Below are 21,786 nucleotides of genomic sequence, written 5' to 3' on the forward strand. Positions count from 1 at the left end.
ATATGACAGCTTTTATTTTCAAGTAAAGACATTCAGGTCACTCAAACCTCCCTCCCCCAGCATCTTACAAGTTTAAAAAAAAAAAAAAAGCTATTTAACAGACATGCTCAAGTATTTTACCCAGCCATATGAAAACACTTACTGCAGTACACCACCATCACACCTATATATATGTATATACATATACCACATCAAAACTATACCTAGATCACAGCTTCAACAAGCCATCATTACACTATTTTAAATCTGTGGTATAGTGGCTCAGACGGTGAAGAATCTGCGTGCAATGCAGGAGATCCCAGTTCAATTCCTTAGTTGGGAAGAGCCTCTGAAGAAGGGGATGGCTACCCACTCCAATAGTTTTGCCTGGGAAATCCCATGGACAGAGGAGCCTGGAGGGCTACAGTCCATGGGGTTGTAAAGAGTCAGCCACGACTAAGTGACTAACACTTTCACTTTCCTACTTGACCAAAATCAAGTAGTTTTCTCCCTCACCATCCCACCTTTTTTAAACAATTTTTTAAAATAGAGTAGGTCATTTCAGCTTTCTTCTCAACAAACTCCTCCCCTTCCTTCTACCTTTATTCTAGGCAGCCCCAGTATAGCAGTGTCTCTGGGGAACGGCAAAGCACACCAAAACCTGAAGCCAACACCATCGCTGAAGTAGCTCACAATGATGATTTTCTTTTCTATCACAGAGCAAGTGAAGGTGAAAGTCGTTCAGTTGTGTCCAACTCTTTGTGACCCCATGAACTATAGAGCCCATGGAATTCTCCAGCCAAGAATACCAGAGTGGGTAGCCTTTCCCTTCTCCAGGAGATCTTCCCAATCCAGGGATCGAACCCAGGTCTCCTGCATTGCAGGCAGATCCTTTACCAACTGAGCCATCAGGAAAGCTCATCACACAGAGTAAAGCTGGTACAAACATGCTCATTTGCACATATGGGTGCACAAAATCACAAAGCAGCAAGGGACCCAGGCTGTATAGCTTCAACTTAGAACCACAAAGGAATTCTCTACAACCTCATGACCAACAGCTTCAGAGCACTGATTCGAAGGATCCAGCAATGAGACACTCAAGCCACACGAGCAGCAATTCCTCATGGATAGCTTTAGCTACAGCTCACAGCCAACTGAAAACTGTCTCCTGCTGCCACTGGCCGCAGTCAGTCAGTCCTGTCCTGTCTGGTTAGGGCATAAACTGCCCTCACTCCTTTCCCCTAAATATGGGGAGCTATCCTGAATTCTTTTTGGCACACCATTCAGTTCCATCTACCCTCTCTGAAAGTCACGATAAACTTTAAGGGGAATCCCTTTAGAAACACAGGCCACACATTTACCTCAGGATTAAGTACTTGACAGAAACCTGAATGTTACAAATGTAATGAAGCTCCTCTCAGCCTTCCACTATCTATGCTACTTGAATTAAACTTATCTAGCAGACCACTATTTCTTCATTCTCTCCCAGTGGGAAGTCTGGGAGGGGGGGCTGCATTTGGAGCTGCAGAGATGCGACAGGGCAATGACAGTCAGATGATGCCTAGAGTGCACATGTGGGGCATCTGAACCCTACTTATTATCACCTTCAAGGGAGGGCTTCCTTTAGGCCAGGAAGTTGGGAAAAACATTATTCAACTTACAAGAAATCTTTCAGAGTAGTATAACTTCACCTTGATAATTCATATTCAGCAACAAAGTGGAGAGAGAAAAGTGCTGTAATTTTTTTTAACCAAATTATCAATTTAAAAGGTGTATTTCCAAAAATCAAATCACTATCATTGCTTTGTAATAAGGAAATCTGATAACTGTAATATGGTAATCTTTGGTTTTCTTCCCACAAAGCTCATCCCTGTTTCCAAATGGATATTCCAGTTTCCTGTTATAACTCTTTTGGTCAAGAAGTTTTTGTGGGGGCTTCCCTGGTGGCTCAGTGGTAAAGAATCCGCCTGCCAATGCGGGAGACACAGGTTTGATCCCTGATCTGGGAAAATTCCACATACCTCGAAGAAAGCCTGAGAGCCACAACTACTGAGCCCATGCTCTAGAGCCTGGGAGCCATAACTACTGAGCCCACGTGCCTAGTCTGTGCTCCGCAAAGAGAAGCCATCACAACGAGAAGCCTGGGCACCATAATGGAAGAGTAACCCCCACTCGCCGCAACCAGAGAAAGCCCGCGCAAAACAAAGGCCCTGCACAGGCAAAAAAAGATTTAAGGTTTTTTTTGAAAACCACAAAGTAAAGCTACAGAGCATATGTGATCATATTTTTAAAAAATTTTAATGCATTTTCCCATGAGAAAAAATAATCACACAAAAAAGTAAACACTGAGGAAAATTTCAGAAATAATAATAAGAGCAGTCTTGCCTTTTTATGTATCAGTGCACTAAGAACTTAACAATAATTAGAAGATCATGCATGGCACAGGCATAGATTAAGAAAAAATAGAAAAAAAACCCCAAAACAACGGATTATAAGAAAGTCTAGAAAGTTTCCAAGTATATTCTGTATATCTAGTGCAAAGGATCTCTGTTTTCCACCTATCACATATATATGTGTACAAAAGAAACTAGTTGTCACTACAGAAAGATAGTTTTCATAAACTAACCATTTATAAAGTCAATCTCTCTCAGTTTGCTACTGCTGCTGCTAAGTTGCTTCAGTCATGTCCGACTCTGTGCAACCCCATAGACAGCAGCCCACCAGGCTCCCCGTCCCTGGGATTCTCCAGGCAAGAACAATGGAGTAGGTTGCCAGTTCCTTCTCCAATGCAGGAAAGTGAAAAGTGAAAGTGAAGTCGCTCAGTCGTGTCTGACTCTTAGGGACCCCATGGACTGCAGCCCAACAGGCTCCTCCGTCCATGGGATTTTCCAGGCAAGAGTACTGGAGTGGGGTGCCACTGCCTTCTCCGTTCTCTCAGTTTAACACTCCTTTATTTCTCCTTATCCACCAAGTCAGCACTTTAGTCCCTCTGCAAAAGTGATACTGAAGAACTTCTCCTACCACAGGCAAAGCCAAGACAACTGAGGATCCAAACGAGTTATACTAGTTAGTATTTAAACAGTCTGAAAGGCTATAGTTTGACAGGTGCTTCAGAACAGATTAATTTAACTATCAAAGGCCCTTAGCAAAACTGATGAAGCTCTCAAATAGTTTTGCAAAACCAACTTTTCTGTATTCATGTAGCTGTATAAGTCAGAGGTACAGCGAACCCTGATACAATTATGCTAGGAGAAAAACCCCACGTATTATCCAATTTCATTATGTCAAATATTTACTACTCTCATAAAATATTTTAAAAAGCAAACTATAAAATATTGCAACCTCCAAAACAATTCAAGAGGTGTGTGAGGACACAAACAAACACATTCATGTCTTATAAAGTACACTTCATTAATGTAGTATCATCAGGATTGAGGTGCTTCATGAATGTTCACTTTCTAAGTAATTCTAGATTATCTTTCAAGTATCCAAACTCCTTTTCAAAATTCTAACCATTTTTTTTAAGTATTTCTACATGGTACAGGTTTTACCTCGCCACCCCAGTCAGCTGACCATTTGGGGTGTTACCACGTGAAAGGGACAGCACTCCCTGGACAGACAACTGCAGGTGGCAGGACTTTTAAGTGAGCTCTCATTTTTTTCTCTACTATCAGCTATCACAATGACTCCTCTCTCCTACAGCTATTCTCTTTCATAGAAAATTCATTCCCCTCAGGTCAGCTGCACCTCTAATTTGACTCGCTTTGTGGCAATTATTTAATGCTCAGAGGCCTATTTGGGGTTTCCCCTCCTCACTTTGAGGCTGGGATGGATACACGAAAATTACACAGGGGACAGTAGGTATAATACTGAGCCAATATGTAGGAGGTTCCATCAAGCCTTACTTCAGTGTTGTGCAGTCATGTATTCTGGCCTCGCCTATTTGAGAAAACTTGGGAATTCTACCAACTCACTTTCTCCAAGTGCTAAATCATACCAGAGCTCCCACAGGAGAAGCGAGGAGAATATTCCTCCCTCAGAGATTCTTAGAGATGTCCCTATAAGACATTCTCCCCCACCCTCTCCACCGCACCCCACAGTGGTCTTATACGTTAGGTACTGGGTAACTTGAAACAAAGCAATGTTCTTGAGAACAGATTTTGCCTTTCTGGAATTCTGACAATCCCAGATAACAAGCTGCCTCAAGACTGTAGATGCGAAAATCTCCTACTGGGATAGTCAGCTGTTCTATATGCCAGAACTGAGGATACAAAATGGGGTAATCCTGTGCTCTATGGTAAACCATGGATAATTAACTTTTATTTTCAAATAACTATAACTGAAGAAATTATGCAAATCTTTTTTAATAAATATATTTGACTTTATAAAATATAATCTGTCAAAGACAGCTAATCCCATTAACAGCAAACCTCACAGGCAGTCAAACTGTCTGGTCATTATGCCACCACAGAGCCCAATCTAACTTTAGTATTCACATCCTCAATCTGCAGGAACTAAACCAAAGCACAGTGCTGTGTGTGTGTGCGCTAAGTTGCTTCAGTCGTATCTGACTCTTTGTGACCCCAAGGACTGTAGCCCACCAAGCTCTTCTGTCCGTGGGAGTCTCCAGGCAAGAATATTGGAGTGGGTTGTGATGGCCTCCTTCAGGGAATCTTCCCAACCCAGGGATCGAACCTACATGTCTTATGTCTCCTGCATTGGCAGGTGGGTTCTTTACGACTAGCTCTACCTGGGAATACCACAGTGATGTACAGGCCTTGGTAAAACACTAATTTGGATCAGGTTCTGTCCACTTAAAAGCTGTGTGATCTGAGCATGCTGTTTAACCTTTCTGAGACTTGTCTATTTTGAACAAAATGTGGCTAGAAATACCTCCTAGGGTTGTTTGGGGGATTAAAATGAAATAACATATGTAAAGCACCTGGCACACAGTAAAAGTGCTCATTAAATTTTATTTCCTTTTCCTTCTCTTCCCAGCTGGAGAAAAAAAGGAGAGGCGTACTGGATACATTCCCTTCATCCATAACACTTTTTTCCCTCCACAGCTACCGGAATCTTTGGGGAAGGTGGAGTCTCACTCTTGAAGTAATTTGGAAAATAAGCATGAAAGAGTCTTACTTTCATACACAGAGAACTAGAGAATTTTAGGGGAGAGACGTCTTTCAAGTAACCATAGATAGATACTTCAAAAATATTATAATGCAATGATTCTTAAAACACAGTCCAGGGATACCCACAAGTACCCGAGAGGCTTTCAGGGGAGTCCACAACACCAAAACTTCTTCATTTTTGCATATGACCTTACTGTAGGTCAATGGTTTATATGACAGCATAAAAATCCTTAAGGGGCAAATTCCTCGCATATGAACACACAAACTGTCTGCATTAATTTCACGTTAATGAGCATTAACATTTCTAGAAAGTAAATACTAAATTCTTCACTGATACTCTAAAAATATCTTTCCCTGAAAGCTGATTTTCTGTATTTAAGTCAATATTTTAGTTGCATTTTAAAAGGGACAAGGAGAGGCCTCTGATATCACAGACTGGAGAGACAACTGGTTTAAAATACAAAAATAATTTCTAAAGGTTGGCCATTTTGTGCATATATGTGTATGCTCTTGGTTAACTGAAAAATGGTTACAGACTGAAAGCATTAGAAAATATGTAAGCTAAAATAAACTGGTAGACATGAAATAAATATATACTAAAAACTGCTGCTTTCAGGGCACATTCTTTTCAGAAAAATATGCACTCTGTGCATAAGGTGCTCAAGTAACAAATTCTTTGTTGAAAAAGAATTTAACAGAAGCACTGGTGTAGTACTTACACAAATACATCTTTCACCCTTTTCCTAAATAAAAAGAACCCCCGGGGAAATTAAAGGCAGAAACCAAAGCAAGTTAATGTTATGGCTGAAAGGATGGCAAGGGTTGTACGAGGTTTCTTGTAAGTTTTTAAAGCTAAATCTAAAAATGCAAGTGTTAACATTTAACACTCCCATAACAAAGTATTCATTGGTTAACTAAAACCCAGTGCATTGGCTAAATGTATAGTAAATAATACCTGATTATGTGTCCCTAGTAAAATATATGAGTTAATCATTGCCCCCACAAAACCCAATTTTTACTTTCCTAACTCCGAGAACTACTGCACACAATCCAACATGCCATGCTGCAGTTATCAATTTTATCAATTCACATGAAGCATAATTTCCAGATCACAATATAGACACATTAAGGGCCCAAAACCAACTTGTCTAAAATATGATATCCTTTCTTAACTACATAATTTTCTCAAAGGGAAATCCTAAATTAAAGAGACTGCATCCTGTGAGCTGGCTAATTAAATCCTCTAGCCTTAATTTCTAATACTAAAGCTTAAACAGCTTATGGAAAGACATTAGGAGATTTTGCCGGCAATTGCTAATGAAGTGATTTCCGTCTTTCAGAAAAAAAAAATATTTTTTAAAGGAAAAGCTTTATTTTGAAGTCCATCTTAAAAATGCCTATTTGGAATAGAATCGCTCCTACACTTCATTAATATTTGAGAAAGACAATGGCAAATTAATGCAAAGACCAGACTGTAAACCACAGCACACCATATAAACAACATAAAAATTTACGGAGCATGCACTAGATGGGCCCAATCAAGAGTTCCCAGAGGCATTCTGCTCAATATTGGTTTTGTTTTCTCGTTAACGTAGAGTCTTGCAACACTTCATACAAGGATCCATATGATCAGAAAAACTGTATTAGATATGAATGGCATTACACAGTTATTTAATATTTTTCCTGAAAAAAAGACACTTATCCACTAATTTAGCCATCTGTCATGAGCACTCCATGTCACCCCCAACCTTGAAGTACACAAAGGCCCCACATTACCATCAAGTGATAATTCTGTATTTTAACATGCATACTTGAGGGAACCAACCACTGCCCAGCCCCACATTTTGGGTGGGCAACCAGGGGAGGGGGGTGATAAATGAATTAGGTAGAATGTGAGTTATATGTACAACTATAAAGCCACAAAGTACTTAGGAATTTAAATCATCTGCCCCAAGTTTTAAATTCTACTTTCTCTAATGCCTGTCTTCTCTAATACAAGCAAAGCAGCTCCAGACTTGCAGCTTTCTTCAAGACCAGATCATCCAGGCCCCATCAGTACAGCCGCCAATGCTGCCCCTACAACTCAGTGCCCCCCGCCTCTTCCTCCTCCTCCCGTGGCCTCTCACCTGGGTCCCCCACCTCTAAAGTGCACATTAAGTTTGTAGAGTCCTTTGGTGTTCAAACACCTACTCCAAGCACTTTTACACAATTTTGTCTTACTTCCCCCTAAAGGGGGAAAGGGACAGAAGATCGTTTTACCTGTTTCCTGTTGTATTTTACAGCAAAACAACCTTTAGAAATGCTTGGCTACTTGGTTTAGGAGCTGAGGTGAAGTACAAACTCTGGAAATGAACTGTTTAACAGAGCCAAGAGTAAGGGGAAAAGTGTGCTCAGGCCCCAGAAGGGAGAATGCAGGCCTCTGTAGTCAATTCCTCTACCCACAACCTAGAACTCTGGCTTCACCCTTCGACTTTAAATTAAAGCCTGTTTCTAAGAGTTCACCTCTCTCTCCTATTGAATTAAGCCGGAAGCAGAGTGACGTCATGTGAGGCAGCAGAGTTCTGCAGCACCCTTGTCACAGAGGACTGTCCTGGACAAAACAGAAGCATCTCTTAGATGAAAGAAAGCACAAACTCTCTTACACTCTTGGTAGATGCAACATATTGTCTGGTGGGTCTCAAACTGGCATGTGCGTCAGAGTCACCTACAAGACTTGTTAGAACACAGATGCTGGGCCCCACCCATCATCCCAGGTGGTGCTGAAGCTGTTCATCCAGGGATCGCTGACCTAAGATGATTACAGTTCAGCCTAAACAAGACTTTCTTAGTAAAAATATATTTAAGTAAACACAGTAAACAGAATAGTAAGTAATATATAATTTGTGATTTAAAAATGTATACAATCTCTAGCCTATCATGTAACCTAAATGTTTCCAATTCCAACTGTGATTTTTAAACTGGCCTGAGCATTACCAAAATAAATAAATAAATGAAAAAAAAATTTGTTTTAATGTATCAGTATCATAATTGTTAACATTTACAGTTACATCATCCTGTTTGAAGTAAAACCTTCATTAAAAATCTAAATAAAAATATAAAAATTTTAAAAAGGTCAATCAGAAAGTATTTACTTTTACAAAGAGATTGTTTTACAATGTCCTATGGGATTCCTCATAATTGAAGGGTCTTTGTGTATTCAAAACAATCCAATTAAGGGGAAAAAAATTTTTGGCTATTTAAGTAACACATTTTTTGCCTAAGGCAAAATGTACCCTGTGTGAGAAAGCCAGAGGCAACAGAATATGCAGGGTAACACAGGAAGAATTTTAGGGTTAGACCTTTCTAAAATAAGATGTTCTATTAAATAACCTTAGGCAAGTAACAGTCTTGATTTTCTCGTCTATGTTACTGCTTAGTTGCTTAGTCATGTCTGACTCCACAACCCCATGGACTGTAGCCCACCAAGCTCCTCTCTTCCATGGTATTTCCCAGGCAAGAATAATGAAGTAGGTTGTCATTTCCTCCTCCAGGGGATCTTCTCGACCCAGGGATCAAACCCATGTCTCCTGCACTGCAGGTGAATTCTTTATCCCTGAGCCACCAGGGAAGCCCTTTCTCACCTTTAAAAAGGGATTCATGATATCTATCTTGCAGGACTGCTGACAATGTGTATAAACTACCACAAGAATTTTTTCTACAGAATGCCTATTATCATTATTGTAATAGAAATGTCACATGCTCATGCATGCACCTGCTGTTGGAAATGTCAAGCTCTCAAGAGCATGCTAGCATTTCTATTACAATAATGGACAAGGGTTTGCTGTTGCTGCAGTAATTCTACTCATACATTCATACTTCCAAATTAATAGAACTGCTATGACTTCTAAAAATTTCTTGCTATTTTATATAACGCAGTCTTAAAATGTGATTTGACGCCAAACGGAAGAAAAAAGCAGGGGACTGAAAAGACTTAATTTTGTCTCAAATAACTTCCAGTTACCCTAAGTAACAGTAATGTTTCTCTCCTCACTTCGACGAGCTCTCTACTAAAACATTTTTTTTTATCCCTAATATTTACCTTTCATGTCAAGGTAAGTAAATTATTTTTACAGCTGAAGTTCATCTTTTCACTTAGTTGGAGACTAAAAACTGGATGCAATAATAAGCAACTTGCAGTTCTTGTTGTGGAAGAAAAAGGGACCACAGCACAGCTTTTGGTCTTGGTAATTTATGGCCTGACAAGCAAAGTGAAGTCAGAGCTCCTGCTCTCCACAAAGAATCCCAAGGAATACTACTAGCCCTATCCGGGCGGTAAGTATTGTTATCTTCCTGTCCAGAGAGATTCAGCTGAAAAAAATCCTCTGTTCCATGTGTATGTCTTTAATAACAGTAAAACATATCCACACAACTATATATAAAATAGGGCTTCCTTGGTGGCTCAGATGGCAAAGAATCTGCTTGCAATGCAGGAGACCTGGGTTGGGAAGATCCTCTGGAGAAGGGAATGGCTACCCAATCCAGTATTCTTGCCTGGAGAATTCCATGAACAGAGGGCTGTCCCTGGAAGGCTACAACCATTGGGGTTGCAAAGAGTCAGAGAGAACTGAGTGACTAGGCCTGTGTGCACTCACACACACCCACAGCCAACAAGGACCTACTATATAGCACAGGGAACTACATAGTTTGTAACAACCTATAAGGGAAAGAATCTGAAAAAGAACCGATATATATATGTGTGTGTGTATATATATTCCTGAATCACTATGTTGTATACCTGAAACTAACACAATATTGTAAATCAACTACACTTCAATAAAAAATTATTACCAAAAAATATAAACAAACAAACATGTCTTTAATAAGGAAAAAAGAGAATGGCAAGGTAGATGTACTAATAGAGATACATTTTTTTCTTAAATACACAGTGATAAACGAGAAGCAGAGAGACTTTGGTTCAAAATGTGGGTGAAACATTAATATTAAGACATTTCCACCCATGCCTCAGAGCAGTGTGATTACAGATGATTTTTTTTATTTAACTTGTTTTTGTTGACGTAGAGATAGTGTTTTTCTAAGATTTCTACAACAAAAACAAATTACTTATAAGAAAAAAAAAAGTGTTTTAGCTAAAATTGGAAAAGTGCTCAAAGTTCTCTTGAGTAAAGAATCTGCTACATAAATGATGTCCAGCACACATTCTGGGAGCCTGGCAATGACCACATACCAAGTTCAAACACTGAGGGTCATTAATGCCATCAGAGCAGCTCTGCCTACTGACTGGCCCAGCCTACTTTCATAACAGGACACTCCCAGGCTCTCCTTAACCGGTGGATGCTTGGCTCCCTTTCAGGTCAGCCCCACTTCAGAGATGGATTATGCACTCAAATAAGACAAGGAGAAAGAGGCTGGGCTTCTGGTTCTACTTTCAGCCATTATCCAGTGTTAGCCTCATGCGCAAGTTACTTAATAACATCTACTTCTTGTCCCCTCTTCTTTCCTCATGTATTAAATAAAGGAAATAGATTACATTAGATGATTTTTAAAAACTGTGTATAGGTAGGCAGCAGTAATGGAGAGCTACCCAAGACAAGAGGAAGGATGGTAGTTACCAAAGTCACTCACACAAGACCTCTGACCTGCCTTGACTGCTATAGAATTGAAGCAGTGGTCACCTCAAAGGACTTGGAAGCTATGGCTCAGGGAAGGGGAGAGAAAAACGATAGACACTGTTATAGGTGCAGTCACAGACATGTCATTGGCATGTGGGGAGAATTTTTTTAAAGTTCTGAAATTCAATATAAAAGTAAATATTTAATTTTTATCTACATAATCTTCAGCCATCTGTCTATAACTGAGATGCTTACATATTTTCTGTTGTTTTTTTAACATCTGAATCTAAACCTATCTTTATAGTCTCAGACTGCATACATATAGGTGAAGTTTTGTATAAATTACCAAAAAATATAAAACATAAAAGAAAGCTCATTAAAAATGAAAATGAAAAGACTGGATCATATTATCGGGTCTGCCTTCACCACCTAAATATTAGCATTCTTTCCTTTAATATCCATTAAATATTATGAGATATTAAACATTATGAACAACCACTTTCATAATCTTTTAACTTGGTAATAGGTAATATACAAGTCTCTATGGGAAGCATCCATGAATAACACAAGGATTTCAGTTCTGAGGAGTCACTGGGTTACTGGGCAACTAATAGCTAAGAAGTCATATCAGAGGTGGGTTCCAGAAAGAGAACCAGTACAAACCTTTATTTCCCAAATTGTGTTCTATGCATTATATAAGTCTGGATTAAGTTGCATCCAGGGCCACCCATCTGGAAGTTCCAGATACATATCAGAATGGTAACAGCTCTAAGAACTCGTATAGTAAATAGACTTCTGTGGAACTTTATTTACTAAAACTTTGAAGAATAAAGGTAATAAAAAGTCTAGAATAGCTATAGGAAATGAAAAAGAAAACATACTGTTCAAGATAAGCAGTAGGGTTGGTAAACAGAATGAAAAGCTTAACTGAGAGTTTAGAAATCATTAAGCAGAATGGATAAATTGATTAAGCTTGTTGGAACTTCTCTCCAGGAGTTTAAGCCCACCTGGACATGTGTGACTTAAAAGCTGGAGATGTCTCATCATCAATATCCCCCATCTAACATTAAATAACCAATCATTCATTGCGAAATATATATTTGATAATCCAGAGTGCCATACATTCTTTACCCACAATAGTCAGGTAAAGTACTTACAATATTTTATCTTCAAATACTGAAAATATGAATGGCAAAGCTCACATATCTCTTTAACAGAGGACTTGAGAGTGTCTAACATGCAAATCTTGCATTAGAGTTTATTTAACAGTACAAACAGAAAAACAGTACATGATATCCTATGAAAGAAGGACTGCTAAGATTCTGGTAATACTTGTAAAGTACCTAAGACAGTGCCTGGCATGTGACACATGCTTAATATTTACTGAGTGAATAAATGAATGAATGAATGAAAAAGTAAAAAATTTATGGAGTAGAGAGGTTAAATAGAATCTGAATACTCTACCAAACTGCTCTAGCATGAATTTGAAGCTACAAGATAGAAAAGTTTGAAAACAAATGATCTACATACCTGACCCAGGAAGCATATGTTTAAGAGAGCTTCCCAGGTGGTGTTAGTAGTAAAAAAATCCACCTGCCAATGCAGGAGACCCAAGAGACATGGGTTAAATCTCTGAGTGGAGATCCCCTAGAGAAGAAAATGGCTACCCACTCCAGTATTTCTGCCTGGAAAACTGCATGGACAGAGGAGCCTGATGGGCTACAGTTCATGGAGTTGCAAAGAGTTGGACACAACTGAGCGCGCACACACACACACACACACACGTTTAAGTAGTATTAATTAAATTTTTATTGTAGGTAACAACGTTAAGTGTGATATTTTTCAAAATCTCACAAAAGTACCACTAATAATAGGTAAGTATATTTTATACACACACACATACAGAATTACATACACTACCTTAAGTGGCAATTTGTTTCATTTCTTCAGAAAGCAAAGCAATATAAATGAACAGACTTATTCTATTTTAGCTTAGGAGAGCACTTCTATTAGATGTAGTGATGTTAACATTACAGAAAGAATCAGAAAAATGCAGGTATTGGTCTATGACTCTAACCAAAATTTTCCTTTCAATATCAAGTAATTATTAAAGCTGTTTATGAAAAATGATGATCTGATGTTACCAAACTTAAGGATTTAAAAAAATATTTTGAATAAAATAGACAACTCCTATACCAATTTTGAGGCTATTGTTTATTTTAAACTAGAAATATAAACCCAAATGACTTCAAATATGGAAAAAATGCTAATTAAGTAGCAATTACATATACAGTGGCTTAGCGTGTGTTGCAGAATAATGTGGCCAAGGATTGTCAATAGGATGAGAACTGACCTGGGAGAGAGACTTGTGTTTTAATCCTAGCTCTGCTACTAATTAACTGTTTGACCTTCAGCCTTGGGCTTCATTTTCATATCTGCAAAAGGAGGCTAAAGGACTAATCAGTACTCCCTTACCTTCTTTTTTTTTTTTTTTTTTTTTTAAGAGGGGGTAAGTAGGCATAGATCCCCTGATGACCTGAAAAAAAAAGACAATAAAAGCTCCCCCCAAATACTCACAAAATTATGCAGAATATTTCACAGTTCAGCATCTGTTATCTATTCACTTATTTAGATTAAGGGCATCCTTGTAGATCCCTCCACACTTGAAAACTTCAGATTCTAAACAAGTCAAAAGCAAGCAAAATATATATACTCACATTCAAATAAATGATGAAACCTAGAGTATTTTTTTCCTTCTGCTTATAATGAACTTTCAAGGGCTTTTCAGAAAAGAATACTTAATGTTTTAGGGGTCTTCCCTGGTGGTCCAGTGGTTAAGATTCCACACTTTCAATGTAGGGGGTGCAGGTTTAATCCCTGGTCAGGGAACTAAGATCCCACATGCTGTGCAGCATGGGGGGAAAAAAAAAATTAAAGTTTTTAAAAGGTATATTCACTTTACTTCTAAGATGCTTAAAGGCACCTGCAATGCCTATGCAAGTACTCACCTATTTGGTGGCAACATACTTATCTAAGTTCAAGAGACTTTATTATATTATCCATTCTTAGAAACAGAGGACTTAAAGCCCACAGAATAACAAGCATGAAATGATAAAACAAGGATAATTCGACAACAAGTTTATAATGGCCATTAAAGGAAAATGGAATGATGATAAATAACTGGCATCATGTTGATGAGTCAATGACTGATTACTATATTTCATCATAAAACATATATATTAAACACAGATAAAAATATAATAATTCAGTGACATATAAGACCAGTCAAAAGATATATAGTCAACTTCTTTAATCAATCAAAATCATTATGTTTATAAAAAGCTATTTTAGTTGCCTAAAACATAAAATATTACAGTCAAGGAAAATTTCACAGTTTAAAGCAAAAACAAAACACCTGAGAAACCAACTATGTGGCTAGTTTTCAGGCTTTGGAATTTTGAACAAAAAAGCATATGGCCACACATAGTAAATCCAGTACATTAGCTTAACAAACATTTCATATTGTTCATACTAATTTCTCTGGCTGTGAAATTGAACCCTGCTACCCGAAAATGTAATAAATTTGCCTATTCTCTTTTACTTAGAAGGATAGTCAAGAAATTGGAAATGGCCTCATTTCTAACAGAAAGTTGTTTCCCTGCTTCAGAAACCTATAAATGTTAGGACTATAAAATACAGTAGAGAGAGAAGAAAAGACGAGATGAGGGACAGCTACCACGATACCTTTTACCTGGTCTAACTGGTCCTTCTCTTTCATTTCTCGCCCTCCCTCTGCTCCTTCAAATTCCTTCCACACTTTCCACCTTGATTAAACACATTTGTGTTAATACCTTGCCTCACTTTTTCTTATTTTTCACTCCTCTATCAAAATTACCTTTAAATACATATGCACAGCAGGAGAGAAAGACAAAGGAAATCTTTTTCTGTGGCAGCTATATTCTCCAGGAACTCCAAACTCTACCCTGACCATTTATTAACTAACTACCGGGGACATCTCAGCTATTCTGAGCCAAGAATAAAGTTTCTTCTTTTGGGGACAACTTAACAGGTCTACTAAAAACACATGTTTAAGTTTATAAGTTTAAAAAAAAAATACCAAAGTTCAACATTTTATTAAACAAGAGGGTAAAAACATCTCAAGCCAAAGAAATAACAGCCTTAAAATAATTTCTAAAAAAGCTAAGGAATTCTACTTCATTCTCTCTGATGATTCTTCCTTAAACATTTGGGTTTTGTTTTTTCCTAAATAAATACAGGAAAATTATTGTTACACATTCTTTTTGAGAAGGCCTCTGACACATCAAATCTTTCTGCAGAACTGAATTCTCCTGGTATAACAATGACAGCCATACTAATGATATAATTTTTAAGGGAGAAAATCAGAAGTGAAAGGTTGATACCCTAAGGGAACACTAAGCTGGTATAATCAGATTAAATGAGGATCTGATTTCATGATCATGACTTTACTAAAACAGTAGAGCTGTATGCTCAAAAAATTTGCCTCTTAATAATTCTTAAGAACAAAAGATTCAGACTGAAAAACCGAGAGATTTATTCTTGGAAGGAGCATGTTCATTTTAACAGATTCATGAAAATCTTTCAAAAACATATCAACACTTTAACTTCCTAAACAGTATTCAAAAAACCTAATTTAACACTTGCTTGTGATGACTCAAGGTTATCATAATGAACACTTACTATATTATGTCCTTCCAGCAATGCTATCAACAGCATTACTCAGCCAGGTTATTGGTCTTTTAGCTGAAGAGCTCCTGCACTGCTCTCATGGTCAAGTATCAGTCTGTTCTTTTTCCCTCTCCTTTCTTGCAGAAGTCAAATGCCTCCTTTTCAAGCTGACATTTTGCTTAATAATAGCTGGATCCCCTCTAGTTATTCTAAAATGTTGGCTTACATCTTTTAGGACTTTGGAAACTAGACAACCATCATTTTTAGAGCTGTATAAAAATAAGACTAAATGAGATCTAAGCACAGGTCTGAGGTTTTCCTTTATTGAGTTGGGGTAGATATTGGTGGGTTTAGCTTGGCAGTTTCAGTGGTTCTTCTTTTGACTTACTGTTATCCCAAGCAGAAAGTAATAATTAGAGAAAAATAAACTTTTCAAGTTTTGTGCCCTGAACTTGAAAAGGTAAAGTCTAAAATTACTTCTCACTACTAGAAACATGTGATGTGGTAACATATTTGATTAATCGCTATTGATTAGATAACCAATATTAACAAGAAAGAGTTAACTTTTCTACCTGTCACCGTATGTATCTCCGTTTTCTTTCAGACATAAAAAAAAAAATACTTTTAGCATAAACACATCTAATGTAAGAAGTCTAACATAAGAGGGCTCTATGTTTTCTCAAGAAGAACATTATTTTAAAAAATAAGATGTGCCCAGGTCTTCCTTTCTAAATACCATTCTCCAATAAGAGAAACCAAAGCTTCTTGGGAAAATGGCTGATTCTAGGGCTGAGATGAAGAAAATACTGATGCCGGAAGGAAGTGCTTTCAAAAAAATTGAGGGAACTGTCCCATCCTGAAGAGTTCCCTTGGCCAGGACGCAACTATTTGAGCAGCAAAATAACATTAGTACTGGATTACAACTCAAGAATAAAATAAACATGTGAGTCCATATGGATACAAACTATTGAATGAAATAAACAAATAAATGGAGAAGGGACACATTTTCTCTACAGAAGAATTTCAATTAAAAAATGTAGAGGATGAGAAAAATGAAAATCATCATTAGAACACCACAGTAATATCTGCTGCAGGCCAAGATACACTGATGAATGATAAAATTAGCAGGCAAAGCTTTAAAGAGAAACAGAATATTTGCACAGCCTCAAAGAATTTCCCCTCTAGATATGTAACGTAAAGTCTTTGATGCTCATCATTCCAGTAGATGGAGCTTAATTCTCCTCCCCTTGAGTGTGGATTGGACTTTAGCAACCCCTATCTAATGAAAAGTAAAAGTTTCATAGAAATCTGTCACTTAAGCAGGTGAACATGGTTAGCATAACCAATAGTAAGTCAAGTTGATATAAAGGTACCCTCTGAAATGATGCAATGAGAATGTTGAACATTACTGCTTCTGTGATATTTGAGCAAAATAATGCACAACCTCAATCTAATCATGAGAAGAGTGTATCAGTTCAGTTCAGTGGCTCAGTTGTGTCTGACTCTTTGTGACGCCATAAACCGCAGCATGCCAGGCCTCCCTGTCCATCACCAACTCCCAGAGTTTATCCAAACTCACGTCCATTGAGTTGGTGATGTTATCCAACCATCTCATCCTATATCATCCCCTTCTCCTCCTGCCTTCAATCTTTCTCCAACACCACAATTCAAAAGCATCAATTCTTCGGTGCTCAGCTTTCTTTATAGTCCAACTCTCACATCCATACATGACTGCTGGAAAAACCATAGCCTTGACTAGACGGACCTTTGTTGACAAAGTAATGTCCCTGCTTTTTAATATGATGTCTAGGTTGCTCATCAGAGAAGGCAATGGCAACCCACTCCAGTACTCTTGCCTGGAAAATCCCATGGATGGAGGAGCCTGGTTGGCTACAGTCCATGGGGTCGCAGAGGGGCAACCATGACTGAGCACCTAACACACATACACACTACAAAAATACCTGCCCAGTATTCTTCAAAAGTGTCAAGGTCAAAAGAGATAAACACCACTACATTGTCACAAATTAGAAGAGCTAGGAAACATAATGACTAAATACAATAGAGTATCCTGGATTGGATGCTCAAAAAGGACAGTAGGAGAAACACTAGGGAAATCTGAATAAAGCCTGCAGCTAATAGTACTGCACCAATGGCTAATTTCTTTAGTTCTGATAAAAGTACCAAGGTTGTGTAACATGTTAACATTAGGGGAGGCTGTGTCAAGGGTTGATGAAAATTCTGTACACCTTTCAACTCTTCTGTAAATCTGAAATTATTTCAAAATAAAAAGTTGTTTAAAAAAGAATATGGTGTAATTACTTAGGGCTTCCCTGGTGGCTCAGATGATAAAGAATCCGCCTGCAATGCAGAAGACCTGGGTTCGATCCCTGGGTTGGGAAGATTGCCTGGAGGAGGGCATGGCAACCCAGTCCAGTGTTCTTGCCTGGAGAATCCCTTGGACAGAGGAGCCTGGCGGGCAGCAGTCCATGGGGTCACAAAAAGTCAGACATGACTGAGCAACTAAGCACAGCACATGGTTACTTAGTTAGTATGGTTACTTAGATCTTAGCAAACAGACCACAAATACCTAAACCACAAAGACCCTTTCAGCTGCTTTAAGGTAAATTTCTAAAGTTCCAATTTAAAGATTAAGAGGGGGAGAGGGGTTGAGGATGGGGAACACATGTACACCCGTGGTGGATTCATGTCACTGTATGGCAAAACCAATACAATATTGTAAAGTAATTAGCCTCCAATTAAAATAAATAAATTTATATTAAAAAATAAAATAAAAAATAAAGATTAAGAGGATATTTCATAGCAAAAGGAAGTATAGGAGGATTTTAGAGAAATACTTGCATGCACGTACCGGGAGATAAAAAAATAATTCAACTTTATAAGAATTCAGCAGCTTTGTAATATAAAACAGGTAACCCAAATATCTATCAGCAGCAGACATTAAGTTGTGACATATTCATATGGTAAAACACTTAGAGCTGTGAAAATCCATCACATTTGGTTTCTTTTTCTTTTTTGATGTATAAGTGACACATAAAAATGCATCAGTTTCAGTGTACAAAGTGATTATTCCATATTTGTATACACTGAGAAATGATCACTGCAAGTCTATTTCATAACATGTATCACCATACATAGTTCCAATTTTCTTTCTTGTGATGAGAAATCTTAACATCCACTCTCCCAGCAACTCTCAAATATGCAATACAGCATTACTAACCAGTTATCATGCTGTATACTACATCCCAATGACTAGTTTATTTTTAGAAGTTTGTAGTTTTTAATCACTATTTCAGCAAACACCAATCTGTTGTCTGTATCTCTGAACTTGGTTTTTGGTTTATTTACCATATACAAGTGAGATCATATAGTATTTGTCTTTCTCTGACTTACTTCACTTAGCATAAATGCCTTCAAGGTCCATCATGTTGGTGCAAACGAAAAGATTTCATTCTATTTTGTGGCTGAATAATATTCTGTTATATACCACATTTTCTTAATCCATTCATCCATTGATGGACACTTACTTAGGTCATTTCCATATCCTGACTGTTGTAGACAATGCTGCAAAGAACATAGGAGTATGCAAGTCTTTTAAAGTTACTGTTTTCGTTTTATTTGGATAAATATCCAGAAATGGACTTGCTGAACCATATGGCAGTTCTATTTTTAATTTTTTGATGAATCTCCACACTTTTTTCCATAGTTGCTGCAGCAATTCCCATCAACAATGCATAAAAGGTCTCCATTTCTCCACATTCTTACAAACATTTGTTATTTCTTGTCTTTTTGATAACTACTATATGAGGTGTGAGGAGGCACTGTGGTTCTGATTTACATTTCCCTAATGACACTGAGCATCTTTTCATGTGCCTGTTGGTCATCTATATGTCTTATCTGAAAAAATTTCTATTCAGATTTTCTGCCTTCTTTTCATTCAACTTTTTATTTTATAATGAAGTACAGCCAATTAACAATGTACTAGTTTCAGGTGGACAGTAAAATAACTCAGCCATACATGTTTCTGCTCATCATTTTTAAATTGGTTTACTTGGTTTTTTCTTTTTTTTGCTATTGAGATGAATGAGTTCTTCCTATATTGTGCATACTAATCCCTTATCAGCAATGTGATCTGCAAATATTCTCTCCCATTCAGTAGCTTGCTTTTTCATTTTGCTGATAATTTCTTTGCTATGCAGCTTTTCCGTTAATGCTGTCTTACTTTTTACTTTTGCTTTTCTTGCTGTTGCTTTTAGAGTCAGATCCAAAAAAAAACCATTGCCAAGACTGATGTCAAGGAACTAACGAATGAATGTATGAATGAATGGTCCAGTTTCATTCTTTCACATGCGGCTGTCCAGTTTTTCTAACACCAATTATTACAGAGACGTACTTTCCTCATTACATATTCTTGATTCCTTTGTCATAAGTTAATTGACCATACACAGATGGATTTATTTTGGGGCTCTCTATGCTGTTCCATTGATCTGTCTGTCTATTCTTGTGCCAGTATCATACTGCATTGATTACTATACCTTTGTAATATAGTTTAAAACCAGGGACCATGAGAGCTACAGTTTTTTATTTCTCAAGATTGCTTTGGCAGTTTTTTTTTTTTTTTTTTTCTTTTAATTTTTTACTGTGCTGGGTCTTTGTTTTGCTATGCCTAACCTTTCTCTAGTTGTGGCAAGCAGGGGCTACTCTGTAGATGAGGTGCACAGGATTCTCACTGCAGTGGCCTCTCTTATTGCACAGCATGGGCTCTAGGGCCTGCAGTCTTTGGCAGTTGTGGCACGTGGGCATAACTGCCCCACGGCATGCAGAATCTTCCTGAACCAGGGACCAAACCCATGTCCCCTGTGGCAGGCAGATTCTTAACCACTGTACCACAAGGGAAGTCCTGGCTATTTGGTTTTTTGTGGTTCCACACAAATCTTGAAATTGTCATCGTATCTGTTTTGGGGGGTTTTGTGTGGTTTTGTTTTTTTGTTTTGGCTATGTTGAACAGCATGTGGGATCTTTTTTGTTGTTGTTGTTGTTGTTGTGGGATAAGTTTGTGTTTATTTTTTTTTAATTTTATTTTTAAACTTTACATAATTGTATTAGTTTTGCCAAATATCAAAATGAATCCACCACAGGTATACATGTGTGCCCCACCCTGAACCCTCCTCCCTCCTCCCTCCCCATACCATCCCTCTGGGTCATCCCAGTGCACCAGCCCCAAGCATCCAGTATCGTGCATCGAACCTGGACTGGCAACTCGTTTCATACATGATATTTTACATGTTTCAATGCCATTCTCCCAAATCTTCCCACCCTCTCCCTCTCCCACAGAGTCCATAAGACTGTTCTATATATCAGTGTCTCTTTTGCTGTCTCGTACACAGGGATCTTAATTCCCTGACCAGGAGTCAAACTTGAGTCCTCTGCGTTGAAAGTGCAGAGTCTTAACCACTGGACCATCAAGGAAGTCCTATCACATCTGTTTTAATTTATCTCAAATACAACACTTTAAAGAGGAAAAAATGAAAAAAGCAAGTTATGGTATATAAAGAAGGAGGCAGAATATTTACTGGGAAGAATTTTTTTAAGGCAAGGAAATGTTTAATACAAAACTCAAGGTGCTTGATAATTCCTTCTGGTGGTGGGAAGAAAGAAATGAAATAAAGGTCTCTGGAAAGGGCATACGAACTGTTCCAAAGGTCCCAGTAATGTTACATTTTTAAGTTAGATAGTAGGTACACGAGCATACCTTGTATTTTTTGCTTTGCAACTCACAAATGTATGGTAAGTATTCTTTTATATCTATTATATATTTAATTTATAAAAAGTGTGAGGAGGAAGTTTACCTTTTAACAGATACCATGTCCTGCCAACTGAACACAATTTATTAGGTGCTGAAATCTTTTCAATTTCTATAAAATTCCAAACTTCATATTTTTTGAATTTAAAAAACAGCCATTTTTAAAAACACTGAGAAAGTATGTCACTCTTTCAGGGACTACAACGTAAAATAAAGCAAGTTTAGCTAATGAAGTCCAATGTTACTCTGGGATGTCTACCTCCTTCCGTTTAAAAGGAAAGAACCTTCTTCTTCTGCCATCGTGGGATAAAGTGTTTTCCTTTAACAAACAAGAAACCTTTGTATGCTGGGAAGATAACAAGGAGAAATCACTTGAACTGTTACTATATAACTCTCAACACTTGTCATCCTTAATTAAGGCAAGATCTAAGTTAACTCAGTACTCTGATTAAAATGTCTTCAGATTTTGAAGTACTTTACGCATCTCATTTTTTAAAACCTACAAATTATTAATTAAAGGCCTTCAAAATAAATTTGG

At 37.7% G+C, this 21,786-nt stretch overlaps 1 protein-coding gene across 1 annotated transcript in view; it reads right to left on the reverse strand.

The window, feature by feature from the left end:
- Window positions 1-21,786, reverse strand: part of ZSWIM6 (zinc finger SWIM-type containing 6) — a 225,416-nt gene that overhangs the window by 88,142 nt on the left and 115,488 nt on the right. The window lies entirely within an intron of this gene.

Source organism: Bubalus bubalis, chromosome 19 (genome assembly GCF_019923935.1).
Source record: "Bubalus bubalis isolate 160015118507 breed Murrah chromosome 19, NDDB_SH_1, whole genome shotgun sequence".
Classification (NCBI taxonomy): Eukaryota; Metazoa; Chordata; class Mammalia; order Artiodactyla; family Bovidae; genus Bubalus; species Bubalus bubalis.